The following is a 22,377-nucleotide window of genomic DNA, read 5'->3' on the forward strand; positions in this document are numbered from 1 at the left end:
AGTAAAACTGCCCAGCTTATATACATTGGCCGTTGGTCGATAGATCGTGCTGTGGGCCGCTGAGACGAGTAGCTGCAGAGCCGTGGGTCGGTAGATCGTGCCATGGGCCGCTAAGACTAGTAGCTGCAGAGCCGTGGGTCGGTAGATCGTGCCATGGGCCGCTGAGACGAGTAGCTGCAGAGCCATGGGTCGGTAGATCGTGCAGTGGGCCACTGAGACGAGTAGCTGCAGAGCCGTGGGTCGGTAGATGTCGTCCCGTGCCGTGGGTCGGTAGATGTCGTGCCATGCCGTGGGCCGCTAAGACTAGTAGCTGCAGAGCCGTGGGTCGGTAGATCGTGCCATGGGCCGCTGAGACGAGTAGCTGCAGAGCTGTGGGTCGGTAGATCGTGCCGTGGGCCGCTGAGAGGAGCAGCTGCAGAGCCGTAGCTCGGTAGATCGTGCCATGGGCAGCTGAGACGAGTAGCTGCAGAGCCGTGGGTAGGTAGATCATGCCGTGGGCTGCTGAGACGAGTAGCTACAGAGCCGTGAATCGGTAGATCGTGCCGCTGAGACGAGTAGCTGCAGAGCTGTGGGTCGGTAGATCGTGCCGTGGGCCGCTGAGACGAGTAGCTACAGAGCCGTGAATCGGTAGATCATGCCGTGTGCCGCTGAGACGAGGTGGGCCGCTGCTGTAGAAGAATAGACTGAGCAGTAAAACTGCCCAGCTTATATACATGCTGCAGGTAAAAATCGTTCTGCTTCGAAAGAGTTAAAAAACGGGAGGGGGGTAGGGTAAACCGTCGCTGACACGTGACAAAATGTTATTTTGGCTAGTAATCTATAATAAATATCTGATTCAAATTGAATAAAGTAACTTTTCTGATTTTGGAACCGAGACGGCAGTTCTGTTGTTTCTGACACCGACATCGCCCACTGATAGAGACTGTTTATTATGAATTAACACAAAAATTAACAGTCAGTTACCTCCACATCTCTGCTGCCATTGATGTGACAGACCAGTCTTTCTTCAAATGAATTAAAACTGATGCGGTATTTAAATTCTACACAGTTGCCAACTTTTACAGGTGAACTGGAGTCATCACGCCAGAGACTGACAGGTATGGTGTCTGTGGTATCTGGAACCAAAATACTTCTCAGTTTTGCTGGCTTTCCTTTCACCATTAAATCCTTGGTACTTTCTTCCTGTGAAAAGTTGAGAAAAGAGTTCAACAAAAGAAGCTAACAATAAATAAAATATTAGCCTGCAATACTATGCAATGGTTTTGGAATGTTATTGCAAAATAGTTATTTGTGGTACCTCTTGAAGATCCAGTGATAATCCTATACAGACTTATGCTAAGCACAAATATCCCAATGTGACATGATGCTGATGAAATACCTTCAGTGACAAACTTAGTTAAGATCAAAACTTAAGTTTAACAATGCATTAAAAGTACAATATCTCTCACCATACAGGGCTCTGTAATAACTTTTTCAGCCATGTGCCCAGCTTCTAGAAGAGTCACCCGTCACAATCATCATTGACGTGATGGCGTCTCTGGCCTCCATGCAGCCACCTGTCATACAGCTTATCTGCATCAAATGCCTCATATGATTCACCCTCAGTGGAAATGAGAAGAAGGTTATCTAACAGGCTGGGCCTAGTTTCATAAAGGACATTGTGTTTCCTAGATCGCATTCACAACGAGTTGAGCCAGGCTTTACAAATCCTGGGGACTAAATATGGCAGACGTACATGAAAGAAAAACCGCCTAATCTTTTAATAGTCTCTCCGCCTCTCACACACCTCCCCTGCAGGGGGACAGTCATTAAATATCGGCTCTATTGGAACGACACATGGGGAGGCGTGTGGTTTTTCTTTCATGTACGTCTGCCATATTTAGTCCCCAGGATTTGTAAAGCCTGGCTCAACTAGTTGTGAATGCGATCCTAAACTGTTTAAACAGCCGATTAGTTAACTGGCCAGTGTATAGCTGCATAAAATATTTAAAGGTCAGTTAACTAACCAGCTGTTTAAACACTGTTTATGTTTAAAATTGTGTTTCATAGGAGAATTTATCCACTGGTTAGGCTTATACACTGGTTAGTGCTAAACGTCCTTTATGAAACTGTTTTCATTCTCTTCACTTCACTGAATCCACATTCACAGACTGCTGAAGACATGGCAGTCACTAAAAAAATTTCTAATACCATACTGATGTTACTGAATCTTCTCTGTAATTCTTTATCTGTAAACAACATGGCCCATGTATCCTGGATGTGTGCAGCATTACGTCTACCCTCACATTTACTCTGTTCATTACCAAAGCTTTAAGTGCTGGCCTCTTGGGTTCTGGTCATACCCAAGTCTCTGCAGCAACTCATTAAAATAAGCCATTATAATTTGGAGATCAGCATTCCTGTGTACAGCCAATTGACCTATTTATGGAGATTTCACGATTTTATGAAATTAAATATCCATTCTTTTACTTTATTTTGACACTTGCCCAATCAGGCAAGCATTCAGGTGAGTGGACTTGCCCGACATCAATGTCTACTTGCTCCAGGCAATCAGGAAATCCTTATTGTTGAGCCCTGGACAGTTACATAGATAAGCATTCTTGGGCAGGGTAATGTAGTACAGGTTGCTGGTTAAAATGAAAACACTAATGTAACCGAGTGTTTCTTGTATTTTATAGCATGGCAACAAAGTTGATTGGTTTTCCAAAAATTAACGTTTATTCAATTCAATTATGGCATATAGAGTCATATGTAATAAAATGACATACAAAATGGCATATATAAGGCCCCCTGAAAAGGTACAAAGAATATATTTTAATAAGGCCTATTATAAAGTTACATACATACATACTGAAATACTGACATATTGAATGTGAGACAAATATCGGTATCTTTTATAATGAATAACTATGAATGAATATAATAATTTATAAGTAAATACCTGTACTAACCCTGATAACACTGAAAAAGCCTAGAGCACACAACACACGTGTCTCTTCGTCTCTCCACACACACAGTGAATGAATACTAAGGTCAAATTCACCGCGTCACTTCCGGAGTTACCGGAAGTTATATATATTCATGAGAATCTTATCACTTGTCACATTCTCCCCTCCTAATTGTTTTGTCGTCCCAGACAAAATAATTGTTACAGTAATTACTTATAAAAAAAATTTGCATAAGCTTGTCTTAAACTATATATACCATAATCAAAACAACAATAAACCATTATATATAATGACTACTATTTACATGACACCAGTATCTCCCTCAATTATAACTATTCTTTACTCTCTTAAATCAAATACTTAAACCAAAGCTTACATCATTTAAGTTATCAGAGACATCCAATGTACATTAACATAGTAAGTATAATGCATCTTACAAGAACTCTCTCTCTACTTAGACCTTAGCCTACACAACATACTTGATAAAAGTTATCAGAGACATCCAATGTACATTAACATAGTAAGTATAATGCATCTTACAAGAACTCTCTCTACTTTATCACTTAACTACCCTGTACAATCAAGATATCAACTTTATACTATCTAATCACCCTCTTAATACTGGAGTCTTATACTTAACTACACTTAAACTACCTAATATATACTAACTTATCACCCTCCTCATACTGGAGTCTTATACTTAAATACACTTAAACTATTAACTAAGTAATCACTATCCTAATACTGGATTTCTATCACTTAAAAACACCTAAACTATCAACTACATACTAAGTAATCACCCTCCTAATACTGGAGTATTATTACTTTGTAAAAAAAAATAAATACAACTATACCAGCTTAGCTGTCCTGAAAAATACCTAAGCATAACTACACATGTACTTAAGTTTTTCTCAACATTAATTGTAAGAACAATTTTTGAGTCTCTACTAAATCCTGTAATGAATCAGACCCTCCTGATTTTTTATTCTCAGTACCCTGAAAATCTAACTGTCCATCAGTCTGAGTAGATATTGTTTTACACTCTACAGATTGCTCCACACAGACACTTTTAGGCAATTTATTGATATTTGAATGTTTTCCTGCTGTTCTTCGCGTACTTCTCCTTAATACAGCTACTTCATTACGAAGCTGGTCCAATGACATGTTACTAAAATCCATTTCAGCATTTTGGTCACATTCCTGTACATTTGATTCAGGATTTGATTTTCTTAACACATAAACTTCATATTCCTCATTTTCATCACTTTCATCAGAATCTGAATCATTTTTGTACACACGTTGCACATTTTGACATGACTGACCAGTCTCAACTTCACTGCTTTCCTCTTTCTGGACCCTATCTAAGATTAACTCACGAGCATCCATCAATGCGTCACGGTGAATTGTTCTCTCAGGCCCTGTTCCATTGACACGTTTCACTTTGTACACTCTTCCCTCAGTATCCACACAGTCTATAACAATATATGGCTCTGCTTCCCACTTGTCTTGAATTTTATTCCTTCCCATTACATGGAAATTTTTCACAAAAACCTGGCTTCCAAGCACCAAAGGTCTGCTATTTGCTTTCACTTTGCTTCTTTCATGGCGTTTAGTAGCTTCATTTTCTGTATATTTCAAAGCTGTTCGGTATGCTTCCCGCAGGCGTTTCTGGTGACCAACAATCCAGTCATTCACTTCTTCCCCTGCTGTCTCCCCTCCTGGAATACTTGATTTTAAAAGAAAATCAATTGGCAATCTTGGCTCTCTCCCGAACATTAAAAAATAGGGAGAATACTTCGTAGTTGTATGAGGTGTACAGTTATATGAATATACTAATTCTGGTAAATACTCTGGCCAACGTTTTTTCTGTTCTTGTTGTAGAGTTCTTAAACGGTCGTGTAATGTTCTATTAAAGCGCTCAGCTTGAGAATTTCCCTGAGGATGATACGGTGTTGTTCTGCTTTTTACAATGCCATAAATTCCACACAATTCCTTTATCAATGCACTTTCAAAATTACGTCCTTGATCACTGTGAATACGATCTGGAGCACCAAATCGAACAAACCATTCCTTAACTAAAATCTTAGCTACAGTTTTTGCTTTCTGATCACGTGTGGGGATAACCTGAGTATACTTTGTAAATACATCTGTCATAACTAATACATTTTCAAGACCAGAACTACTTGGTTCTAACATCGTGAAATCTATAGCTAACACTTCTAAGGGACGCTTTGCAATTATTGAACCCAAAGACGTTTTCACACTTTTTCCTTTGGCAACTACACAACGCTGACAATTATCACAATAGTCTTTCACTTCTTTTCCCATGCAAGGCCAAAAACAACGAGATTCCAATATTTGTAATGTTTTCTCACTCGACTGATGACCCATATTATCATGTACTGCTTTCAAAACAACAGTTTTTAAAAATTCTGGTAACAAAACTTGACATGCAACTACATTGTTATGCACCTTGGTTCTATATAATATTCCATTCACTTCTTTCAATCTACTCCAGTCTCTGAGAATTCTGTTCACTTTCTTAGTTTCTTTACGCATCTGTCGGACAGTTGGCTTTCCATGTCTCCAATATTTGAGTACTCTACCAATCGTGTTGTCGGTTTCCTGGTATTTTTTCATATCTTCACTATCAATTGCAGGAAAAGTACTAGTGGATAAATGATTTTCTTGAATCCTTATGTCTTTATCTATACTGGCAGTCTGTGCAATCAGTTTTCGTGGAAGTAAAGTACCATAATGTCTAAAAAATGAATTTTCAGCTTGCTCATTCCACTGTACTTCTTCAAACCGCACAGAATGAGGTTCTGCGTCTGTAACATCTTTTCTACTCAATGCATCTGCTACCACGTTGGTTTTTCCTGATCTGTACTTTATCTGTAATCTAAAATTGGCTAGCTCGGCAACCCATCTTGCCTCTGTTGCTCCAAGTTTTGCAGATGACTGTACATATGCAAGTGGATTATTATCTGTATATACAACACAGTTTGCACCAATTAGATAGTCTCTGAATTTCTCTGTAACAGCCCACTTCAAAGCACACAGTTCTAGCTTCATAGCACCATAACTCCCACTTTTCTCAGCTGGACGTAAGGATCTACTCGCATAACTAATTACAACAATTTTTCCATTTTGTTCTTGAGATAGTACAGCTCCAAGACCCATACCGCTAGCATCTATTTCTAATATATATGGTTTTGTAAAGTCTGGATACCCCAGCAGTGGCGCATGAGTTAATGCATGTTTCAGTTTCTGAAATGATTCCACACACTGTGAATCCCATTTCCAAGCAGTAGTAGACTTCACAATCTTGCTTGATTTCTGTGATGATTTTGTTCCTCCAGTAAGTTTATGCAATGGCCCGGCGATTTTAGCAAAGTTTGGAACAAATCGTCTGTAATAGCTGCACACACCAAGGAACTGTGACAGTTGTTTCTCATTTTTTGGAGTGTTCCAGTTTTTTATTGCGGATATTTTACTAGGATCTGGTTCCACACCTTCTCCTGACACAATATGACCCAAGTAACGTAACTTCTTATGTAACAGTTGACATTTGCTAGGCTTGACCTTGAGGTTCTCTTCCTGTAACCTTTGTAAAACTATCTCAAGTCTCTCTAATGTTTCTTCTACTGTAGACCCAAACACTAAAATATCATCAAGATATATCAGTACACTTTTAAAATTTATGTCACCAAACAATTGATCCATCAATCGCATGAAAGTAGCTGGTGCTCCACAAAGACCAAAACTCATTCGAGTAAACTCAAAAAGACCACCTGTCCCTGACCTAAATGCTGTTTTTGGAATATCATTTTCATTTATTGGTACCTGGTAATACCCATGAGCTAAATCAAGAGAACAGTAATATTTTGAACCACGTAATACATCTAAAGCCTCTTCAATTCTCGGTAGAGGGTATGCATCATGATGTGTTTTTGCATTAAGTTCCCTATAATCAACACACATTCGAAGTTCACCTGTTTTCTTACGTACTAATACAATTGGAGCAGCATAAGGACTATGCGAGTCTCTGATAATACCTCTTTCCTTCCATTGCTTCAAATACTGTCTCAATTCTTCCCAGTGCTGAGGAGGAACTCTTCTATGTGGAATACGGACTGGTACATCATCTTTGGTTCTTATGTAATGTTTCACTTTCCGGCATAAACCAATGTCATCATCATTCTTGCTAAAAACATTATCATATTTTACAATTAAGTCAATCAGCAGTCTTTTACTTTTCTCATCAAGTGTCATACCAACATCCATTTTCTGTAACAACTGTTCTGCAGTGGCCTTGGCATTCGGAGTTGACACATCACACATCTCAGATTGAACAACTAAATTGTCACCTACAGCATCAAAGCGATTTATGGGTTGTATCTTAGCTATCTGTGTACGAGGTTTCAAATAAATATCTGCATCACTGGTATTTGCTATTGGGCATGGTATAATTCCTTCTTGATTAACAGCTACACAGGTTGTGCCAATCATTATACCACGAGGCAAAGTTAGACTTTCCATTTCTTCTATAACAGCATAATAAAACTGACCATTACCTGCTTGGCTTACAGTTGCTGGTACCACTTGGACTGAACTTGCTGGTATAAGTATGGGTTGATTCCCTGCAATCTTGACTTTACTTTCTTGTAAACGGTTTGTGTACGCCACATTTTCTTCATAAAGTGACAGCACTGCTACCCATTCGTCTGAGTGATTCTTCAAAATAGACTTGTAGCCTTCTCCAAAGTACTGTTTAACATGGCGGAAGACATTAGATCCAATTACCCCAGGCACCTGTATTTTCCGTTTCTCCACAGGAGTATCAGTAGGATCTTTAACTACAAGGAAACCTACATTGGGAATAACATGATTATTGATCTGTAAATCAGTTTCAATGTATCCAAGGTATGGTATATCAGCACCTTGTGTACTAGAAATGTTAATCAAACTTGAAACGTCAATCAAATGTACACTGGGTAAGTTTTCTCTGTACCATCTTTCTGTGACTGTTGATACTTGCGCTCCCGTGTCCAATAAACACTGAATACTACATCCATTAATGCTAACCACAGTTTCTGGACATTTTCCAACTATCTTTGTTAAAAACCCATTTAAAAATCCTGATTTTGTGGACAGTTTCTAAGTAAATGTTCTTCTGAACCACACTTAAAACATTTCCTCACCTCAGATTGTCTACCATATCGGTTGCTATGTCGACCTCTACCTCTACTTTGACCTCTACCTCTTACTTCTCTTATCATGTCACGCTGACCTCGAAATTGTCCTCTCATTAACTCATTTATTTGTTGCTGTTGCTGCAAAATTTGTTTAGATTGCTGAGCTATTTGTTTACTTTGCTCTTGGACTAATTTTAAAATTTCATCATTTTGTACAGCAGACTCTTGGAGAGTACCTGTTTCTTTCTGATTCTGATCACTCCTACCGATCCAGTCAATAGCTCTATCTCTAAGGTCAAAAAATGACAATCTTGGTTGTTCTAAATTTAGTCTTCTCAACTCTCTTTTCAAACTGTTATCTCTAACACATTCCGCTAATCTACCTTTCAGTGTATTATCTCTGTCAACCAAGAATTCTTCCCTGATAACACAAATTTCATCAAAAAGTTCAACCAATTTTAGTGAACATGAGAGCAGATCTTCTTTACTACCTTGTTTGTACTCATAAAAACGTTGCTGAAGAACAGGCAGTATGTCACCATCCCCGAAAACTTTTATTAAAATTTCAAAAATTTTCTCTGGGTTTGTGCTAATTTCTATCCCTCTACCAATGATTTCTTTTCTAGCTTTACCAGCTAAATTACTAACAATGAAAGCGGTAGCTTCTTCCCTATCTTTAAATTTTCTGGTATTGAGGTGAGCTTTTATATCTTGCACCCATTCCTTAATTTCTACATCATCAGGAGATGAAGGCTTATCTTTAAAACGTGCTATTCTTCTTGAAGAGGAAATATACTGGTAACATGATTGATCAGTAAAACCTTCAGATCTTAACTCTTCTTTAATTTCTGACTTTAGTTTTTCTTTACTCTCTGCCATTTTTATTCAAACCAACTAACAACATGCAATATTCTAACTCAGTTGACTGATGTAATGTTAAACTAAACTAAACAAAACTAAACTAAACTATAACATATAATACTACTACAACTGATAAACAATAAGAATATATACAATATTTACAATATATTTATTCACTGTAATGCACTGCAAAATGTATGGTATGAGACTACTCTGGCTCCACAGATCATTGGTCTTGCGCCGACACCATGAAGATTTACTGAGGAAGTCACTGGCCCTGGTCCTGCGTTGACACGACGAATTTCACTGATCCTGTACTATGTCCACACACGCAGATCACTGGCCCTGGTTCACTGGCTCAAGGAAATCATGCACTGGTCCTGCGCCGACACCATGGAGTTCACTTGCCCTGTACCGAATTCACATAGATCACTGGCTCTGATTCACTGGCTCAAGGACATCACTAACCCAGAAATGGATTCACACATGACACTGGCTCTGGTTCACTGGCCCAAGGAAATCATTAGCCCAGAACAGTATTCACACAGGTCACTGGCTCTGGTTCCCTGGCTCAATTACATCATTAGCCCTGAACAGGATTCACACAGGTCACTGGCTCTGGTTCACTGGCTCAATGACATCACTAGCCCTGAACTGAATTCACGCAGGTCACTGGCTCTGCTTCACTGGCTCAAGGAAGGGCGGGGTGGGCTAACTACTTGTATGCCTTATATATGCCATGTGCCACACTATCTTACCCTGTTCGCAGCGCCAAATGTAACCGAGTGTTTCTTGTATTTTATAGCATGGCAACAAAGTTGATTGGTTTTCCAAAAATTAACGTTTATTCAATTCAATTATGGCATATAGAGTCATATGTAATAAAATGACATACAAAATGGCATATATAAGGCCCCCTGAAAAGGTACAAAGAATATATTTTAATAAGGCCTATTATAAAGTTACATACATACATACTGAAATACTGACATATTGAATGTGAGACAAATATCGGTATCTTTTATAATGAATAACTATGAATGAATATAATAATTTATAAGTAAATACCTGTACTAACCCTGATAACACTGAAAAAGCCTAGAGCACACAACACACGTGTCTCTTCGTCTCTCCACACACACAGTGAATGAATACTAAGGTCAAATTCACCGCGTCACTTCCGGAGTTACCGGAAGTTATATATATTCATGAGAATCTTATCACTTGTCACACTAACATGCTGTGATGTTTCCAGTACTACAGCTAAATGAAGTTAATTATGTGCTCGGTGAGGCATGGCAAGAAACACATGCTGATGGTCACATTTAATACCACGATCCGTTAACATGTGATAGCTGATACAAGAAGGCGCACATCTTGGTAGTGAGAGCTTTATCATAAAGTAAAGTGTTTTACTCTATTCTAACACAGGTGATGTTTTACAGTAGGTTTATTCACAAAAACGTCGTAGGCGAAGGTCATAAATAGCTTCACCTTCCTCGCCACCATATAAAGGCACTAGTGCCTTTTCACGGCCTCAATTATCCTTTCTTGACATGAATTGTCACTGGCAAATGTGATTGCCTGCTGTTTCAAAAAAGGACTTCTCATGCCCATTAGAAATACCTGTTTTCCTATTCCATAGGGAAATGATGTGTCACATTCCAAGATGGAATGGATGAAGAGAATATTGTCGCATATATCACTTCCTAACTTGGCCCTTGTTGTTCTAATGTTCCAGCATTTTGATGGCCCTTTGGCATTGCTCTTTTGTTGGGGTTATCTTTATGGCCCCTCTACTATGATGCTAATCAGTTTCTGAATAAATTTGTGGAAGAAAGGGGCCATAAAGATAACCATCAAACACCACTACAGCTCTATTACTAGGACATATGTGACATACTGGTGTGCAAATAACCATCAAACACCACTACAGTTTTATTACTAGGACATATGTGACATACTGGTGTGCAAATAACCATCAAACACCACTACAGTTTTATTACTAGGACATATGTGACATACTGGTGTACAAATAACCATCAAACACCACTACAGCTTTATTACTAGGACATATGTGACATACTGGTGTGCAAATAACCATCAAACACCACTACATCTTTATTACTAGGACATATGTGACATACTGGTGTACTAATAACCATCAAACACCACTACAGTTTTATTACTAGGACATATGTGACATACTGGTGTACAAATAACCATCAAACACCACTACAGTTTTATTACTAGGACATATGTGACATACTGGTGTACAAATAACCATCAAACACCACTACAGCTTTATTACTAGGACATATGTGACATACTGGTGTACAAATAACCATATTTCAGCTGATTAAAAGTCAACTGCAGCTGGTTTGTCTTTGTGGCTTTGATAAACAATGGCTACCAGATAATTACGAGGCCTGTATGCTGGGGACTTATGAGAATTCCTTTTAGAACAGTGCATTAAGATATGAGATGAGAGTTGATATATTGTTTCTTATGTGTCTGAAAGAAAAAATAAGTTTTTGAAGTCATCCCCCCCCCTCCTTTTTTATTATTTTTTCCTCCCTGACATCAGGAGATAGGGTCCATGTTCCTGTAGCCATCCACAGACATCCACTGGTGATCATTCTGAACATGGTGCGTGCCCCCCCCCCCCCCCCCCCCCCCATTTTGAGTAAAAAAATTAAAAAAAAAACACATAATTTATTTATTTAATATTTATTTATTTTTTTGCATGTATTTTGGTGACTGTCTTACCATAAATACCAAACCATGTTTTTGTTTTAAATCAAATTTGCACAGAGGCTTTGTTTAGTAAAAAAGGCTGCTTGAATGAAAAATTAGCAGGATTTGATTATTTTTACCAATACTTAATATGTACAGTTTTATAAGTATTGAAAGAAGCTATTATATAACTTATGGTTAAGCTGGTGAAGTTGATAAAACCCATAGGCCTTGGCCCATATTTGTATATATTTGGTGCAGAAAAAATCTATTAAACTCTTTTGTTGCAACATGTTTTGTGTCTGTATATTTTGCCAGCTTTGCTGTCTAGTCTTATGTTAGTGCTCATCTTATGGTTTGCCCAAAGATAATTAAGTATAAAAGATGTCTGCAGCACTTTTATATTAGTAATATGCAGAGAATTGTTTTAAAATAAAGATTTTAGCAACTTTTTTGTAATAAGTATATAGAAGCTTTTATACTAATATGTACAGTACACTACTGTTGTGATCTCGTTGTAGTCTTAATGTAAAAGATGATTTATAATTATTGTTTTTGTTGCTTACTTTGTAATATTGTAACTTTTGTAAATTTTTTACATGAAATCGAATCAAAAGACAAGGCATTTTCTTATCTTAGATATCCAAAGTTATTTATTGGGTTAGCTTGCCTAAAGTAGTGCTAATGAACTAATAGTGGATAAAGCAAGTCAGAATGATGACTGAATCATCACATTGTTAATGCCTGTTATAAGTACTGGTACCTAGTAAATTCCCACCTGGTAATTCTGGAGCTGTTTGTAATCAAAGAATGTTTATTTATTTAATAAACCTCATTAGTGCAGAATTTTATTTAAGAGAAACTGGGTTGAACTTGTAGAGAGGCATAGATAAAGAGAAGGGAGAAAGAGAAATTAAGTAGTAAGAAAATTTCAGACTCCTATAACTGTTGTTATATTTTCTCTCTCATGCCTCATTGGCTACATTCAGAACAGTGGACTAATGGATCCCCAGATCAAATATGGCCACCTTCTAAAAAGCTTATCACTTAAAATTAAAATTCCTGATAAGACACAAAATAGATTATGATGTGACTATTTTATTCATCAGTGCATTAGAGATCATAGTTGTATATGTGTCTGTAGTCTCATATGGAAATCACTGAACACACTGTGGACATGATATACAGTGATGATCATAGTTATATATGTGTCTGTAGTCTCATATGGAAATCACTGAACACAATGTGGACATGATATACAGTGATGATCATAGTTATATATGTGTCTGTAGTCTCATATGGAAATCACTGAACACACTGTGGACATGATATACAGTGATAAGAGAATGGACATGTTAAAAGCAGCAAACTACAGTCTCTTTGCAGTAAATTTCAGGCTTTTGTTTCCTTAAAGGGATAATAACTCTTCGTATGAGATCTATATTTCACAATAAAAACATTGTGAATAACTCATAGATATATAATATAATATATTCTGTTTAATGACAAAAACAGCAGTTATAGCTATTATTCGGATAGAAGCTTGTCTTCAGATCACGTGACCTCCATTGATGGCTATACTCTGTTATAATCTCTTAAGTCATTATTTATCATACTTATATTATTTTAGGTAATTATATGATTTCATCAACTTTATTCATAACTTTCAATTTAAATGCACTTCTTGAAAATGTATTTGACCTTTGTTTTTCTGAGAATTATCATTTCAACATTATAAATGTACCAACCAACTTTTAATTACAAATAAATATTGAAAATTATTATTTATTGTTGTTGTTTTATTTACATGACTGTGTAAGAATATTGAGGTCTAAGAACTCAGTCCCAATAAAAATAAGAGTGCATTCAGTGCTTTATCTGTCTAGGTAGATCAATTCAGGGGGACTCTTGCTGAATACAATCAGATTAAGAGATTAGCATACCACCCCCTAGCTTTGAGTAGAAAATGGAAAACAAGCATGTTATAAACAAAAGGAGGCGAGCCAATCCAATTGCATTCAGCAAGAGTCCCTGTGGAGTTGGATCGATTTACATAGACCAATAGTGTCATTGTGAATGAGTCCTAAATTGAGGCACTAGTAGATATGTCAGTGGCAATACTAAGATGAATAAATATAAAATGATAAGAAGAAAGTGTAGTGATAGTTTCTAATATGATTCTTTTACTTCCAAAAGTGTTTTATGCGGTTCAAAGTGATAACATTGGTAAAATTAAAGAATCGGGGACCACTGAAAGACAAAGTATATTGCAAACTTTTTGAGAGGTAAAAAACTAGGCCATGCAGGCCCGTAGCCAGGGGGGGTTCGAAAGAACCGCCCCTTTTGCTGGGAAAAGGTCCACTCTGGGTAAGATTTGATCTAGGTACATGAAGTTTTTATGGGAAAAGGTCCACTTTTTCAGAAAAAGAACCCCCCTTTTGAAATTGCTGGCTACGGGCCTGCCATGTCTCCCATTTCTCCCTGCAGAATCTTACAGATATCAAGTCAGCGACGTTGTATATGTGCGCACGCATGTTATTACGTCGCTCATTCTTCTTTGTTACGTTTAGAATAAATATTTACACGCTTCATGGTAACGTATGTATCGGTAACGTATGTATCATTTTAGCGTAACAAAGAAGAATAAGCGACGTAAAAACAAGCTTGCGCACATATACAACGTCGCACGCAACCACAGAGTCGCGACAACAGAGAAGAAACAATGAAATCAGAAAACAATACCTTCACGAATGATGCGTAACTCAGTAAACTGATTCTTATGTGATTTGTTTTTTCTAAGAAGCATATTTGAGTTCATATGTACTGCTGCATAAAAATAAAAATGTTAGATATACATGTACAAACCTAAGTCGCCACAACTCTAGTGTTAAATATTCACAGTGCTAGAGCAATAGGCGACATCATGTTTTAATTGGGATGCTTTAATAATAATAACCTCATTTATTTGGGATGAAGGTCTATAGATGGACAAAACAAAATGGTCTGTTTGTACAATAATCTGATGGTAACGTTTTAGATTGTGTTAAGCCACATCGTGTCTTCTCTAACACAATCCGGCGACAGTGCTATTATTATGTAAACCAGGTGAGCATTTTGGTGAGAGGTATTCAGATAGGACCAAGGTCAGTAGGAAGAGGAAGAAGCCTCATGTGCCACATTGCCATAATTTCCACACGTAGGCTGAAATTTTGGCACTGAGAACTGCTGTAGTTTGCTGTAAGTACTGTATAGATGATATAAGGCAACACTGATCATTTTATGATGACGATATTTTATCAAAAAGTATGCGTTTCCCACTTCAGGCGTAAGTACTCTTGGGTATATTTTACTGACTTGAATGCTGAAATGAGCTTGAAAATTTTATTACCTTTTTGCGTTGCTTCTTCCAGAAGGAAAGTATTTGCTCATAAAGAAGTGAGAAGATTATTCCAGCCGTCCAAAGGTCTGAACGCGTTATTCCGCCTTAAACAAAGCAAGACGACAAAGCAGGTGATTACCGGTACATTCTCAGCTCCCAATGAGTGCACTTTTTATCTTACGACAGCGGCTTGTACACATATATCCTGTTAATTAAAGTTAACTGTTAACAAACAAGTGGTTTTCTAGAGAACTAGTATATTTGCTAGGCACTGTCGACCTCCCTTGCCTTCAATTTTTTTCCTGATTTCAATTTCAATTACACACCGTCCTTGATATTATAATTTGAAATAAGATATTGCATAAAACATTTGATTTTAAAAAAAGTTGAGCTAAAGTGCCTGCATTCGGATTACGAATTTATTTAAGTATGGATTCATTGGTAGAAAGTAATTGGTAAAATCATTCAGAAGAAGTTATAATAAGCACATATAGCAATAAAATCCTGAATTTATATCACTCTACCCACAAAATACGCAAAATAATGTATAACTTAGAAAGTAAAAAACCAATCAAGATTATTATTAATATTATGTATTTCACTTTGTCAATTCCTTAGATATTATTATGAATTTAGTTTAATTTATTTCATTTTACATTTAATTTCAGTGCCTCGTAACAACCGTCTACGATGAGATAGGACGCACTCCCAGCAAAGACATCAGATTCGTGAACGCCAGCACCCGCACCCATGTCAACGTTGTCTTAATGCTTGCGTGTCGAAGTTTGTCGTATAGTCAACTTGCAGGGTTGACATTTGGTTTGGTTTGAAATGTAATATTTGCTTTGGTTTGTAATATTCTGCATCAAAACATGTATCGAATGAAGTACAGCGTGCAACAAATGTTGCTTATTCATGAAACTTCTGATAAAAGGGACCAAATCCAAGCGTCAACCCTGCACTTCGCTGGTTTATTATTATACATATGTAAATAAGTTGTAGTACAGCACTCTATCCGCACACGATGTTTTTATCATAATTTAAAATTTTGTTCATACCCACCAGTTCTCGAACCTGAAACGACACTTTTAAAATTATCCTAAAACAAAAAAGTGCCTTGCTTAAGTGATCTATGACAATAAAATTAATTGTTGTAAAATTATCATTAAGTGATGAGCAGGTAGAGCGCTGTAGTGGTGCGACCGGTTTAATGTTTGATTGTAAGATTTTGTGTGGGCAAATATGTAATAAGACGCTTTATTATGCACTCGAAAATACATTTTTATTCATATTAAATTGGATATGGATACAAATATTGATTTTAATGAAGTTAACTTTAAAAAAATAAGTAGACTCGTGCGTAAAATGTATACAGGAATCTTCTCTTGGAAGAATATTTTACAAGAATCTTTTATTGGAAGAAAGGACCGAGATATAAAACTACAATAAGCTGTTAACACTGTAATCCAAATTATGACACTTAAGAATTATCGGAAGTATGAATCGTAAAATGTGCTCAAGTTATTACAGAATTGCCTGCACGTATTAAAACGGGCCTTTCTAAAATTATAGATATGCGGTTATTGTTTCCCGCTGTTTTGATATGCGAGTAGTGTGTCTGATCTGTGATAGACCTATAGTTTTATTGCTGGGAGGGGGTAGAAATGTTTTTGTTTTCAGAAAATCAAACCAATGGTTGGGTCCCTTTTTTTTTTTTTTTTCGAAATTTATATGTTTTTGTTATTTAAGAAGGAAAATTGGCTTTTTGCCTTCGTTACAAAGCGGAATTGTTAATAGAAACAAAGTGTTTTATTTTGGCATCCTTTGACAATTAAAGTGTACGTGCAGGACTGGCATTTATCGCATCCTTTTATAACTTGAAAAATCCTTATCATATTCTTATCGTTAACCACAGTTGTCGCAAAGCTTTTTTTTTTTTTTTTTTTTTGGGGGGGGGGGGGGTATCGGTATTTCCTAGTAATTGGACGAACTTTTGCAGACTGTCAACTTTTGCCAATCCTCTAAAAAACAAAATAAAATCTTTATTGAATTAACATAAAATCTGCATACGTATCTGTTTTTATATTTGGTACATTGTAGTTTAGTGTATGATTTGGCCAGTTAATTGCCAATTTACTGACTTATTGTTTAAAATCCTTTGTTTTGTGGCATTTGTCTAATCAAATGTGAAAAATCAAAATTTCATCAGAAAGATGACACTTTGATTGGTAAGGCTAAAAGTTTAATAAAAAATACGAAGTTCAGTGTTTTATTTAATGCTGATCTTGTACTTGGCACTTTCTTTATTCTATATTTCGGTCGGGATCAAGGAGTGATTGAGAACAAAAGGCCTGATTAGGTGCCAGTCCTGCACGTGCTGTTGGGTTATTTTTGCTGAGTGTTTCTGAATCACTGAGCACAAGTGACCGTAGAGTTATTTTAAGTAAACTTGTTTTGCACAGCCTTTTTAATTTTGTTTACGTAATATTGTTCTTAAAATGACTATTGACTGGGATACGGTTGTAAACTGACCATGTCTTCATGCTGTTCTTGATTCGCACGGCGCATAAATTTGTTCCTATTTTAAGATTTAAAGAGAAGAAAAACATATTCATTTATCTATGAGAAAGCATTCATTAAATTTACAGAACTGAATAATGTTTGACTGCTGTTTGGTGTTGTGTGTGATCATCAGCATGGGGACATACAGTTAGTTGTGGGGTCATGAGTGTGTTCCCGCGTGCGGGGAGAACGCTTACATGAGATCATAATCATTTTGAATTTTCTATACTGTTACCACCCTTGAATTTAGATAAAAATGTCCCTCGGTGAAATATTGGATCAGTCACAAGACAAATACTCCAATTTCAACTTTGAACGATTACTGTAAAATACGTCGTCAAATCTTCAACTTTCTCTTTTAACTCTGGGCAAAAACCTGAGTCAGTATTTTGTCGTCTGCGGTATTCTTGAACACTTTTTAAAAACCAAAAGGATTGATCTAGAGCGACAATTTTCAAAATGCATAGAACCTCCATTTAGTAGTAGATAGTTGTATTTAAGCTTGATTTACATCTCGAACTGCAAAGTCGTTATGTATGAGACTTGCTTTTTATGTTGAGCCAAAGCGTAGTGTTCGGATTTTTCATACATCTGTAGGCCCTATGGTGCGATTGTTTGTATTATTTTATAATAAACGTACATAACAGTTGTATTAAATGTAGTTTCAAAATGTACAAAAAGTCACCGCTCATTCCTAACTTTCTTTTCTTCAGCTGGACTCGAACCTTTCGCCTTCAGGTTCTTGGTCAGTAGTTTGCATCCCATTCTTGATCTGTCGCCTTACCTACTGGGCCAATGTCTCAGCTTGCTTTTTCTCATTCGCACGATCCTCTTATAGTAGTTCAAATTGTTTATTTAGGTTTATTTTTGCAAAAGGTAATTTGCTGGGACCTAGGAGCGCCAGGAATCGAACTGGGGACCTTCTGTCTCAGAGGCAAGCGCGTTACCTACTCCTCTAAGTGTTCCCACCCACCCTCCTCGGGTAGATTTTCTTCTTATAGTAACCAAAGAAAAATTCTAATAGCACACCTCTGTGATTCCAAAGTGCCCGAGCCAGGAATCGAACCCCAACCCCAGGCTACCACTGAGCCATGTAGCCATCAGGAAAAACGCTAAGACAATTTGCATATTCAATAAGTTTTTTTTTTATTATGAGCAATTCAAATGTATTTTACTGTATTCAATTATTAATAAAACATGTATCTATAAAACATCATTGTCTTAAGTCTTTTTATTACTATAACTATCTGTGAAAATATTATTGATGTCTGCATTTAAATTGCCTTACAGGTGTGAAAAATATAACGTTCTTATCTATTCGACTTGACAAATAAACAGTCTACCACATTAATGGTCTTATGTTTTATCTTAATGACACAAGCAAAATATTCCAACTTCTTCATTAAAAAAACAGTGGTGGATCTAGTCTCCGCCCTCCCCGAGGAGAGAGACCCATTCTGGACTCACATGATCAAGTTCTCAAAATACTCCATCTTGCCCCAAATGTCAACATCTGACCCCTTTAAAATGTCCGGGATCCGCCATTGTTTTTCTGTATATAAGACTGAAAGTTATGAGATATTTATTAAATGTTCTGTTTAAAATTGCACGCTTTTTCAGTCGGACACTTATCGTTGGGAAAAAAACAGACACACACTTTTGTTATGTTTGGCAAAAAAAGTGTCAAACGTACTAACGTAAAAACACACACAGCGTTTACTTAGCTATTGACAAAATCGACAGAATAATAAACACTAGTTTATAAAGAAAATATGAAATTGAATAAATTCCTTATAAAAACTATTTTAAAAACAAACTTCATCTTCACTTATGAAATCTGGGTTGAAATCCAAGTGACAAATCACGATACATGTATTTCTCATATTTCCTACATCCATTTTCAATTTCAAAAATCTTGTAACAAATGATTTGCAACATAAATTGAACCTGTATTTGTTCAAGAAATTAATGCAAAAAATATCAGCTATGTTGCCGGATAAGACGTGTTACATTTGTAAGAACTACATTCAGATATACCCTTGTAAATACTAAAACACGAATGGCAATTACATGCACCAAATCAGCTTTTCAAGGAGGAAAATTATATACAAATATAAATTGAAATTTGAAAATTCTACATACTTCACTAGTGAAACAAAATAATCAATCTTCGTTCGTAAAATTACATCTCTTATTCAACAAGACAGCAGAGTTTAGAATTTCAAGAGACGATTTGCCGAATTTCTCATCTGAACATTAAAAGAAAGACACAATGAGCGTCATTCTAGATTTCAGTCAATTTGGAGAATGAGGCTGAAGAATATAGTCACGCCGTTAAAAACAGAAATTAAGAATTCGACACCGGGCTTGTAAAGTTTATTAACGCTTTTGATAATGTGTTTTTGCGTACTTAATTAGCATTCCATCTGAACTAGAAAGTCACCCCTTGCTGTCTTGCTGAAGAATACCAAAAATAGTACCATTTCACATGACACGTGTGACAAATTCGAAACTACGATAGTATAGAACATATTTCAGTACAATAAAGCAAATTTTTAACTGATGGCCATGCAATCTGATATATCATTACATTTAATTCGTAAAAGACCTCAAATTCGTGATGCTATATAAAAAAACACGTAAAAGACACATTTAGACAGAGCCTCTTCAAATCTGTGCCAAACAACATTTCGGGCAATCAACTCGCGTAGACCGTCTTGAAGGGTTCTTCTTATAATCTGTCAAGCAGAAATCATTACAACTACAATTTAGCTCACACATGAAATGAAATATTACATCTTAATTTATGAAATCTTGCCAATATTCGAGATGGAAGTGTATTACTATACCCCCTTAATACATGAATTATGTTCTTTTCTTCGGAAATGGACGTTTGTTACTATACCTATATCGTATACCTAGCGCTCACTACATGTAAATATCAACATGACAATGGCCAGGCTCTCACAAGTCATTTCACAGCCTTTTCCCCTTCTTGGCCATTTCTCACGGTAAACTTCCACTGCCACTACTATTTCTACCGACGAAGGTCAAAATACTGAACATGAAGTGCAACTGCATCTTCCTTTGTTTTATGAGACGTGATGAGATGAAGTGAAGGAGGAAATAAATGGTACGTGGGGAAAATGTTGGGAAATGATCAAAAACCACTTTTAAACAAACGAGCGTCAAAATACTTTTCAAAAATGAATCACAAGTAACTTATCACCAAATACCTAACATTGGTTTCTTAAAACGTTATATTGATATGGCTGAAATTACGATATTCGTATACTTAATATCTAAGCCGCCTTCGCTCCACTTCCTGATCACTCAGCACTGAGGCAGTGATGTCTCCTTCCAGGCTGTCCATCCCATTACATTCATGGTAGGGGAGGTGGCAGGCTGAAGTGACCGCCTTTCCTTTTCAACTCTCATCAATATTTTACGGATGGAACTTCATTTGTACTTTACAACATTAAAAATGCATTGCACGACGTTTGTGTTCAGTATATTTTAAAAAATGCCAGACGAAAATTAACTTCAGATCCTTATCAACCCCAAATTGAAACGACATTATGTGGGTCACTGGCTTTCTTGATATGACTCAATAAGGTCCACTGATTTAAATATCTGAGCAGTTTTTGCTATGTTTGACCAACTAGACCTTACGATAGAGACTGCAGTGTTTTGATTCTGATGCTGTCTCAACCATGATTGTGACAGATTCCACAAAATATCACCTCATTGTGTTAGTGAAGACATAACGCGAGGCGGGGAGGGGGGATAAAAAGTTCATAAAGAAATTACCTAGTAAGCTATTGAAAATGACAATATGATATTTTAGTTTAAATTAGATGTCGACGAACCATTCAATAGAGAAAGTTGGATTAAAAGGAAATATGTTGAAAAAAACGGCTGAAAAATGATGGGGGGAGGGTATGGATGATGGTATAAAAGGTTTGGGAAATTGAGTTTTGAGTGCGTTCGGGTGTTTACCAGTGTCCTTTAACTTAAACACACCAGGTTATACAAACTTTTACAACTTTTGTCTCTAAAGAAAACCTGTTCAGATTTATATTTTCTACTTTTATAACTACCGCATGTTTCAACTATGGTAATTCACAAAGATGGACTTCGAATTCAAAGATGACGTCTATTGAGAAAGAGGGCCATTACAAAAAACGCTACGAAAGGAACTAAAATTAAAATAAGTTCCAGCAAATGTTATGCTGTTGTTTTGCTAGAAAATCACCGTGGCGTTATAATTTAGCGCTGATTTACTCTATCACATTCTTCCTCTGAAATGTTGCCACAATGAATAAAAAATGAAACTTGGATACTCGTCTATCATGTCTTGAAATTGAAATTTTAAAAAATTAAAAGAGAAAGAAATAAACGGCATTTTTTATTGAAATTAGCATTTTTACACACAACGAAGGCGACGATGGCGCGTGAAAAAAACGACCTAAAATCCCCACTGTCAGTTACAGATGGAACAAGTGCCGACAGAATTGACATGAAATCAAAGTTTGCCATTTTTGTACTACACAGACTGTCGGCGATTATTACATCAAGTATGTTTGCCGACTTGCACGAAATGTTGCACATTTTCATATATGCACTAGGGCCTATTTGCGCGATTATCCAGAATATACATCAGAAAACATAAAACAGAAGTGCTAGTGAATGA

General features: G+C 36.6%; 1 protein-coding gene and 2 long non-coding RNA genes across 5 annotated transcripts in view; 1 reads left to right on the forward strand and 2 right to left on the reverse strand.

Moving 5' to 3' along the window:
* LOC106164374 (uncharacterized) overlaps positions 1-22,377 on the forward strand; it is a 629,853-nt gene that overhangs the window by 435,707 nt on the left and 171,769 nt on the right. The gene's annotated exons all lie outside the window — the stretch shown is intronic.
* Positions 56-2,636, reverse strand: LOC106163246 (uncharacterized). The gene is made up of 2 exons (XR_015333995.1): positions 1,449-2,636; positions 56-1,182 (listed from the first exon to the last, which is right to left on the reverse strand). It is a non-coding gene; the product is annotated as an uncharacterized LOC106163246 (long non-coding RNA).
* Positions 18,806-21,260, reverse strand: LOC147762092 (uncharacterized). Its single transcript, XR_015334214.1, has 2 exons — positions 20,980-21,260; positions 18,806-20,422 (listed from the first exon to the last, which is right to left on the reverse strand). It is a non-coding gene; the product is annotated as an uncharacterized LOC147762092 (long non-coding RNA).

Source organism: Lingula anatina, chromosome 4, assembly GCF_051362555.1.
Source record: "Lingula anatina isolate TDL-2025a chromosome 4, LinAna3.0, whole genome shotgun sequence".
In the NCBI taxonomy this organism is placed as follows: domain Eukaryota; kingdom Metazoa; phylum Brachiopoda; class Lingulata; order Lingulida; family Lingulidae; genus Lingula; species Lingula anatina.